Source organism: Phocoena phocoena, chromosome 18, assembly GCF_963924675.1.
Source record: "Phocoena phocoena chromosome 18, mPhoPho1.1, whole genome shotgun sequence".
Classification (NCBI taxonomy): Eukaryota; Metazoa; Chordata; class Mammalia; order Artiodactyla; family Phocoenidae; genus Phocoena; species Phocoena phocoena.
In genome coordinates this window covers 51,003,516-51,012,929 of record NC_089236.1, presented here as the reverse complement: position 1 = coordinate 51,012,929, position 9,414 = coordinate 51,003,516, and positions in this window count along the sequence as shown.

The following is a 9,414-nucleotide window of genomic DNA, read 5'->3' as shown; positions in this document are numbered from 1 at the left end:
TAGATGAAATAGGAAATCTGCACAGGGGTTTGGACTATGTGGTATTGGTAGAAGTGATAAGAAGTGTGTAGATTCAATACATATTTTGAATGTGAAGCTGATGGGAATTGTTGATGAAATGGATGTGAGTGTGAAGAAAAAGAAAAATCAAGAATGAGTCTTGATGTTTTCCATTGAGGAAACATATGCTAAGCCTAGGAGGATCTAAAAATAGGGCATTCACTATCCTCAAGGATTCACAGTCTGTTCCTTCTGCACAGAAACCACACTCAGCATCTCCTCCTTCTTCAAGCACTCTTCCCAACTCCTCATTTGAGTAACTGTGAGTCTCCCATCTTCACTCAGTTGTGTGCTCCATAGGAGCAGGGATTAGCCTTCTTTGTCTTTTTTTTTTTTTTTTTGCCCCAGTCCATCTAGTGCAGTGATTTGTGGAGAATAGGGTTTATTTAAATTTCTTTGTGTTGACAATTCTTGAAAAAGATTTGAAATATGCGATCAGTCATAAGCTTCCCTAATTCCTTCAAATCACATCACAATCTGGCTTTAAGGCTGTCTTTATTAGAAAGCCAAGATGTGGATTTGTTTACATGTGCTGATTTTTTTTTTTTTTGGCAAATTTCAGTAATTTCATTATTTCAATAACATACCAGGAATCAAAGATTACAGAAAAGGAAATCCTTTTATTCCTGCCATTTACTTCACAAAAGAATCAGAATGTCCTTTAACAAAGAACATTTATATATTAGACAGATTTTAAGCAACTAAATTCTAATCGAGCCAACCAAAGTCAATTCAATATCTTACACATGCTGGATATTAATTAACACAGTTAATTAAAGCAATTTAAAATCTCTCCTGATTCCATTAGCATTGGCTTTTTCAACTAATAAAGAACCTTTCTTAAGTATTATGAATTGCCATGGAAATCACAAACTGCAGGGGCATTTATGAAAGAGAAATAATTTATTCATTCATTACTAAAATTCACTGACCATAAATTTGTCACTGAAATAAAACTGTGGCATTTATGCCCAGATGCACTCATAACATAACTAAATAATTAAACCCATAGCCTCAGAACAAAAGCCACACAATGGGCACAATGAAACTCAAATAAGTATCTCACAGGACAAAAATAGAACAAAAATGATGCTAACCTGCATGTGACCCTGTCAGAGATTTTGCGCCAGCAGTTTACAGAAATTCTACTTCACTTTCCACAACTTACTTCCTACTCACTGTCCCTTAAGAGTGACAAAGTATTTGGAGCACCCCAAGGCAGATATTGTCCCTGTCAACACTGTATAGGTCGTGGCAATGAGGACTGTGGTCTTCCAGCTCCCAAAGCACATCTCCCAACTTCTCATTTTACCAGCGTGGCCTAAACCTCCTCCACTGGGCACGAAGCCAGGGGAAAGGAAGAGGGAGAGAGGAGAACCAGCATTTACTGAGCATCTAGTATTCAGTAACAACTGCCCAACGCCTGTTCCAAATACATTCACCTCTGTAGCCCCACGATAATTGTCTCCTCCGTTTTCAAACAACAAAAGTGATAGTGAAGGTTTAATTAGATTGCCCTGGCCACCCAGGACAAGATGCTTTGTACCCAACTCTTTCTGACTCTGAAGCCTATATTTTGCCACCTGAACTGGCTATAAGGATAGCTCTTCATGTCTGTGATGCGTACCCATGCTCTGAGGCATCCTACACAGTCAGCCCTAGTGAGGTCTGCAGCCCTGCATCGGGTCCACCCTGGATTGACCAGCCTGCTCCGATGACAGCAGCAACCTTTTGCATCAAGCTACTTTCCTCAGCAATTTCTTCTTGTCTTTGGAGAGCAAATCAATGTATTGAAAGCAGCCCAGAGACTTCTAAATCAGAAGCATGTTGACTAGAGGATATTACACACACATACTGTGTTCTTTAATGTTGTACAAAAATATGGGGAAAGGGCCACCAAACTCAGTGGAGGAGCCCTTGGATGATGAGTTAGATATGAGAAGAGTGAGTAAATCTCAAAGTAAATAGCAATTTCTGCCCCTTCCTACTCTACTAGTTTTTTACAAAAATAACTGGGCTTGGCTCCACAGAAGTTCAATTTCTTATTCTTGCTTTCCCAGTTACTCGCTGAGTTACTTTGCCCAAGACTTTTACCTCACAGAGCCTCTGTTTCCTTTTTTGCAAAATGGTGTCTATAGTCAACTTTGAACAGTTGCTAGAGGCTCAAAAGAGATTGTGCGTATCTGAAAAGAAGTCAAAAGGGTAAATGTAGCCCACGTATATGTTTCATTTGAATAGCAGAGCAGTTTTCTTTAAATGTGACTTTGAACTTGAGGGTAATGCATCTCCCAGTTGGCCACAGTCCCCACCACACCCTACTGTCTTATACCAGGCAGCACCACACATTGACGCTATCTGCCTGGCCCCTGAGGCATTTAAGTTTGCATCTTATATGTTTATATGTCTTCCGTGAACTCTCAGGAATTATATGAATATTGTAAATATTATGTGTTTCTTTGAAGACAAGAAATCATACCTCAATACCTTCATGATGTGATAATATACAACAGAATGCCAGGCAGATATTGAACTCTAAACAGAAGCATCTGGAAATGAAATCATATTGATGGCGTCTTGATAGAAGTTGTGGCGTTCCTTATAGAGGATCCATCCTCAAAAACTCACTTACACTGCAAAACACTGGTTTCCAGGGCCCAAGACACTAATTAGCCTTCCTTTGTCTTTCCAGAGAACACTCGGATTCTTTTCAAGAAAGAATCTTAATGTGTGGCTTAGATTGAAAACCTGTATTTGTATTCTGCAGCAATGGTTCAGGTCGTGGACGTTTTATAGGAAAAGCAAGTAAGTACATCAACAGTACAGAAACTGTTTACCCCAGGGCCCATATGCTACCTTGCGCTCATTACAGTACTTAATATTGCCGTGATTAGTGTTTCTCCCTTGTGAATTCAAGGAATAAGAGGTATTGTGAATGTATGAAAAGTTATTATGTATTCATCTAAAAAACTTCGAAAGAATCTTTTTACTGCAGTGAGTATTAGGCCTTGCAATGCCCTGGGAGATTCAGCCAGACCCTGAAGCATGAACTGCATGAAGCTAGCTCCCGGGAAGGGAAAATAACAAGAATAGCCATTTCAGCCCCACTGTTCCCAACTTTCTGTTGCAGGCTGGGCGCCTTTATTTCTATCTACTAGTGAAGGAATAAAATATACGTAAGAAAATTGTATGTTCTAGACCTCTTACCACTAATTTACATAAATGGAAAAAACCCACAAGTTCACATCCGTACTACCTTCTTATCCATAATTGGACAGTTTTCTCCAGTGGCTTAAATAATACCATTCAGCCAAAGCTTTCAGATTGTTCCTTCGTATTAACTTTATTCCTCTAGGTCCCCTGCGAGCTGGGTTAATAACAGGAGCATTGGAGTCTTTACGTTGCATATAAAAAGGGAGTCAAAATGATTAACCCCAAGTCCCAACCCAGCGCTAGAATCTGGACGCTCTCCCTTAGTTCTTTTTTTCTAGTCCCACACCATAGTGTTGAGACACAGGCTAAAATTGCCAAGGATCACAGTCAGCAAGATGGGTACCACCAGATGTGAATGGTGGTCAGCACAGACAGAAGTAGGAAAGAATACATTTCAGGCAAAAGTCTTTCAAGACAGTGTATCTGAGGGAGAGTTTAAACCATGCACTGTTCTTGTTTTCACTCGATAAATTAGTGATCCCAAATATGTGGACCATGGATCACCTACAGATTTGGAGAGCTAATACAAAGAGGGGTGGAAGAATCTATATTTTCAAGTGTATGTCCTCAAACATTGTCTGTAGATGACATACATTTCTTGCACATATAGCTGCTACTTCTTTTTAATCTTATATAGTTTATATGTGCTGCTCTGATTTATGAAATACCATTTATATGAAAAGCTATTTATTGTGGTCTTGTAATTATGAATCACCACAATTACTATAAGATAAATTTACAAATAATATTGTGCTGAGTGTATTAGGGGAAAAAATGAGCTTGGGGCATTTAAAAAGTTGGGGTCCACTATCCTCAATGATATGCTCAAGTCTATCTTATAAAATGCAATTAGATCCAAGGAACCTAGTTTCTTTTTGAATAATGAACACCTTGAAGCAAACTTTTCACCATTTTTAACCTTTCTACATTTATTATTTCCATTTATACCTTTATGTGCCCAATCTTTAAAAGTTTTGCTTCCCAAGAAATATCCACCAAATAATTTGGTCTTTGCATAGTAGACATATGCTTTTTATTAGAATTTTTTAATTAAAAGTCTCTTTCCCCATTCATTATTTAGTTTAGAGACACCTGATTGAGAATTGCAGCTTTGAATTCTTTAATTAATTTTGAGTTTATTTTTATAGTGATCACAGAATTTCCAACAATGGTTTTTCTGCTTTGGAGTTCCTGATAAACATAATGGGTATCTAATCACCATATTTATTTTTATCACTTTCTGACAATGAAGAACATTCTGTATCACTGAGTTTAGAAACAGTACTATATCCAGTGAGATAGCCCTTTGTTTCAGAACTGGCTCCAAGCCAGATAAGTATGATCGATTCTTCTGCAGAAAGGGTTTTATTTCCCAGAGTTTATTGAAGTAATCCCCAAGCAAACTTATAGGCATGATGTTGATTTCAGTATAGACTTCCCACTGGCCAATCTATTGACTCAAAAACTGCTTCCCTACATTAGAAAACCTGAGAAAAGGGCAACTGTCATTAAGGGAATTGTACTAGTCTTTTTCTATCATTGGGAAGTCTATGAGAGACTAAACGTTTAGGGAGAGAAGAAATCATAACTCTCTTAACCTAGAAGAAAACAAAACAAAAAAAACCCTGAGGCTGATTGTGGGATTAGCAAAACTCTACCTGCAACAGCCATGTACTAGGCAGAGATGCACAACTGATGCCATTGAGATGGTTTACATAGATCATCATTTTTATTATAATCATTATTATTTTACATATAATGAAACCAAGACTTAAAATATCACATTTTCATTGGGCTTAATTATAGACTAAAAGTCATATTTCAAATGCATTATATGCACACACACACACACACACACACGGATGGCATAAATCCTTCTGAATGCCCTATCCACATATCACTTTGCTCAGATAATTGACCTTCGTAACCAGAGGAAGAGTTCTGGATCTCAATCAGAAAATAAGAGAGGCGTCTCAAGAAAAAATAAGTAACAATAATGGAATGTTCCCTCCAATAGGTTATTGATCAAACTGATTATCAGAAATTACCTGGGGAATTTTTATTTTATGAATGTAGCCCCGTGGCTAAAAGTTCAACAGGCCTTAAGCAAAACCTGGGATCTGTATATTTTTTACCTCACAAAGTAACTCCAATAATCAGCCAGGTTTGGGTACCACTTACCTGACCTTCTGTCTTGCGATGCCACGTAAAATTTCATCACCCCCTAGTATTTTCCTGAACACTCACCAGAGTCGCCGATGGTGACAGCCAATCCCAACCTTCTCTGCCACCTGAAGTCCAGGCAAGAGCTAATTTTACCACCTCCTCCTTGTTTGCCTGCAATCAGAGAAACAGTAAAGCCAATGTTTAGGCTCACCATATCTGATATTTAATTGACACCACCTACCTACATGAGTTGTTTATAATTATCATCTGTTCTGAGGGTCGCTGCCTGGGCCAGTCCAGGTGTTCAATATTTTCAATGTTAACACCAATACTAACAAATGAGTGAGGGACTTGGAGCCATTTTGAGCGATGGGATCGCTATTCTGCGGCAACTGTAACAGATGCAAAGAAACAAAAGACAGGGTAAGGGAGCCTTTGCTTTTCCCCTCTGGACTGCACCCGATGCGGTCCCCACAGTGACCTTGCAGCAGTGCTGGAAGCCTAGTGATGATCAGCTGGGAACTTTCTCTCACTTGACAGAGATGTGGCCTCTTGTTGAGTCATTTTAGTTCAAGGTGATACATATTTCTTGTTGTTTGGTTTGTTTTTGTTTTAGAGACTAGTGCCAAAATAGTAATTTTTGTTCAGCTGAGGTGCCCACTCCTTTAGAAATCTAGATAAAATCAGCATTCTCACCATGACGCCTGAATCTTGTCAAGCTACTTTGCCTCTTCCCAGGGTTTCTGCAAGAACTCTGGTCTCGAACGTTTCATGAATTTTAGTAGAGTTTACTCAAGATGTTCCGGGTCACAGGGAGAGTCACACTATGGAATAGAGACTTCCACCAGCTACCCTGTTCCGCTTTCATCATTCTTGCCATCATCGTTCCTGTCCGCCCTCTCACAACCCGGCTCTGAAGGCCAAACGGTACCAAAGTCTGGATATGAGGCAGATAGAGCAGTGGTTAAAGGCGTGACCTTCGGAGTCAGATTGCCTGGATTCAAATCCTGCCCCGGGCGGCACTCTGCCTCCGGACAAGACTACTGACCACGAGAGGTGTCATTTGTTAACCAGGAATGATAATGGTGGCTACCTCACTGGGTTTTTGAGTAAATGATACCAGACCATGGCTTAAAGCACAAAACACAGAATTGGGAACATTATAGGTGCTCGTAAATATCCCCCAGCGGGCATACTGATGATCCCCTGAGCTACTGAAATGATGCACTCTAATCCCTGCCTCATAAACGAGGATAAGGGATGGAATCCAGCTCAGTATTAATTATTATTAACACTCAGTTAAATCCTGAGAGAAATCAAATTCCAGCGATTTCAAGGAACTTACAGTGCAGTTAGAAATATACTACCAACTCATGAACGGGGAGATCTGAGAAGCAATGTACAAGGTGACAAAATTAACAAAATGGAAACTGAAAGCTAAGCAAAGCCATGTTCAGGGTGGAATAGTGATACTCAAGGAAAGCATTTGGAAGCAGACATTCTGAAATTGATGTTAAAATGAACACACACACACACACACACACACACACACACACACACACAAAACCCCAATAGCAAGCAAGTAAGAGAGAAGGTAGCTGAAATGCTGGGTGGTTTTAGGAAACATACATTGATTTGCATAGTTGTAAGTAGCAGGTCCTAAGCTAAGGTGAGAGAGGAGGGGCGGAAGGAGAACATTGATGGATGATGGAAGACTGTGTAAAGAATCCTTGAGCATTTGCCTCTATAGGCTCCCAACAGAGAGCGTACAGAGCCACAAGCTGTCACCTCCTGTTGGGCACCACAAGGAGAGAGGACAGGAGGGGAGCTGGAGAAGGAAGGCCTCCAGGGATCAGGCTGTGTGGGAATGTGGAGTGTGGGCCTCGGAGCTCTGTGGGGACCGATGAAAACAGAACGGGTGAATCCAATGATGTTCCAGCAATAATGTCATGATCTAACCTTTTCTATACTAGCGATTTCTGTGGTTTTATGAAATCAGAGTCACTCATTCAAAGAGAGAAATATTGAATATTTCCATGACATCACTGTGCCTCTGGATGACTGCACGGCTGGATGGATTAGGCCACGTGCACACACTCATGCAGCTGTGGAAGGAGGTTAACTGTGGGAATAAAAGCAGGGTCTGGCTGAGGGGAAATCAGACCTACATCTGAATCCTAGCTTTGCCAGTTGCTGGCTGCTTGACCTTGGGCAAGCCACCTAACCTTGCTGAGACTTAGGGTCCTTCTGGGTAAAGCATGAATAATGCGCACCTTGCACAGTTTGTTGTGTGGATTACAGGTAACATGTACAACACAGCACCTTGCACACAGCAAGCACTCAATAAATGCTAGCCATTACTGCAACGTACAATACAGGCAACTAAACCCAAACAACATGGAAGGTGTAACCTACAGTTGAGAGTCCTCAAACACCCTATCATAAAATCCGTATATTACTGTACCAATTTTTTTAAACTCCTACAAATTTATTTGTATTATAACTTTTTCATTGTATACTCCTGCGTGTGAGAGATACGCAAGAACTTCACGGGTTGTATTTGCCTGCCCCCTCGTGGTAAGATAAGCCCACTTCAGGTATGAGGCAAAATACCTCATTTTATTCTTTACCTAGAAACCAGAGGCTGCAGAGGTAAAGCGACCTCCCCAAGGTCACTAAGTACTAAAAGGCAGAATTGGAATCCAGGTCTCGTCACTCCTCTCCATGTTTTTTTCTATCCACCGCAGGGCTGGAGAGGGCTGAGGGAACTTTAAGCTGGACGTTTAATGAATACAACATATAGGTCTCCCTTCGCTTCACCTCTCTTAGGCAATAAGGCTATTTTCCTTTGGTAATGAAGGGGTTTAAGTTGCCAGGCCCTCCGGCCACCTGGCTAACCTTACATGGAGTCAGGCACGATTGTTGTTGAAAAAAAAAAAAAAAAGGAAGCCTGCAGTGCTTCAGGTGGGGCTGGACTCCCAGGGACAGAAGCAGCCAAGTCAAAGCATATTAAGAAAATCCTGGGCTTCCCTGGTGGCGCAGTGGTTGAGAGTCCACCTGCCGATACGGGGGACACGGGCTCGTGACCCCGTCCGGGAAGATCCCACATGCCGCGGAGCGGCTGGGCCTGTGAGCCATGGCCGCTGAGCCTGCGCGTCCGGAGCCTGTGCTCCGCAATGGGAGAGGCCACAACAGTGAGAGGCCTGCATACCGCAAAAAAAAAAAAAAAAAAAAAAAAAAAAAAAAGGAAATCCTGACTTAGAATAACCAAAAACATTTTCTACCAGTAAACTGGTCAGGATAGGATAGAAGGGATGACAGCCCTCTCACCTGGGTGATACGCTGGGCTCGTAGCCAGATGAACTGGTTGGAATCCGAACTGCATCTCTTCTCGCTCTGTGGTCTTCAAACAGAAGGGAAGGGGGCAGGGCACAACCTTTAAAAGAATGACGTAGCACGTGAGGGTACGCAAAAACTGATTTAGAACCAATTGGGCCCAAGATGGCAGAAGATTCAACTTCCAGGAGACCTTGAGCCTCATTATGTGCTCATTGTAATAAATTAGCGTATGCTAAAGACCACACCCACAGGCACCGCCATGACAGTTCCAAGACCAACCATAAAAGGCCAAAAAGTGGGCGGTGGCCCAATTCCTGGAAATCCCCGCCCCTTCCCCCAAAATAGTTGGAATAGTCCTCCCACTCATTAGTTCATTAAAATACCCCGCCCATAAAAATTAACCGCAGCCGGCTTCCCTGGTGGCGCAGTGGTTGAGAGTCCGCCTGCCGATACAGGGCAGGCGGGTTTGTGCCCCGGTCCGGGAGGATCCCACATGCCGCGGAGCGGCTGGGCCCGTGAGCCATGGCCGCTGAGCCTGCGCGTCCGAAGCCTGTGCTCTGCAACGGGAGAGGCCAGAGCAGTAAGAGGCCCGCGTATCGCAAAAAAAAATTTTTTAAAAAGTAACCACCGCATAGTTCG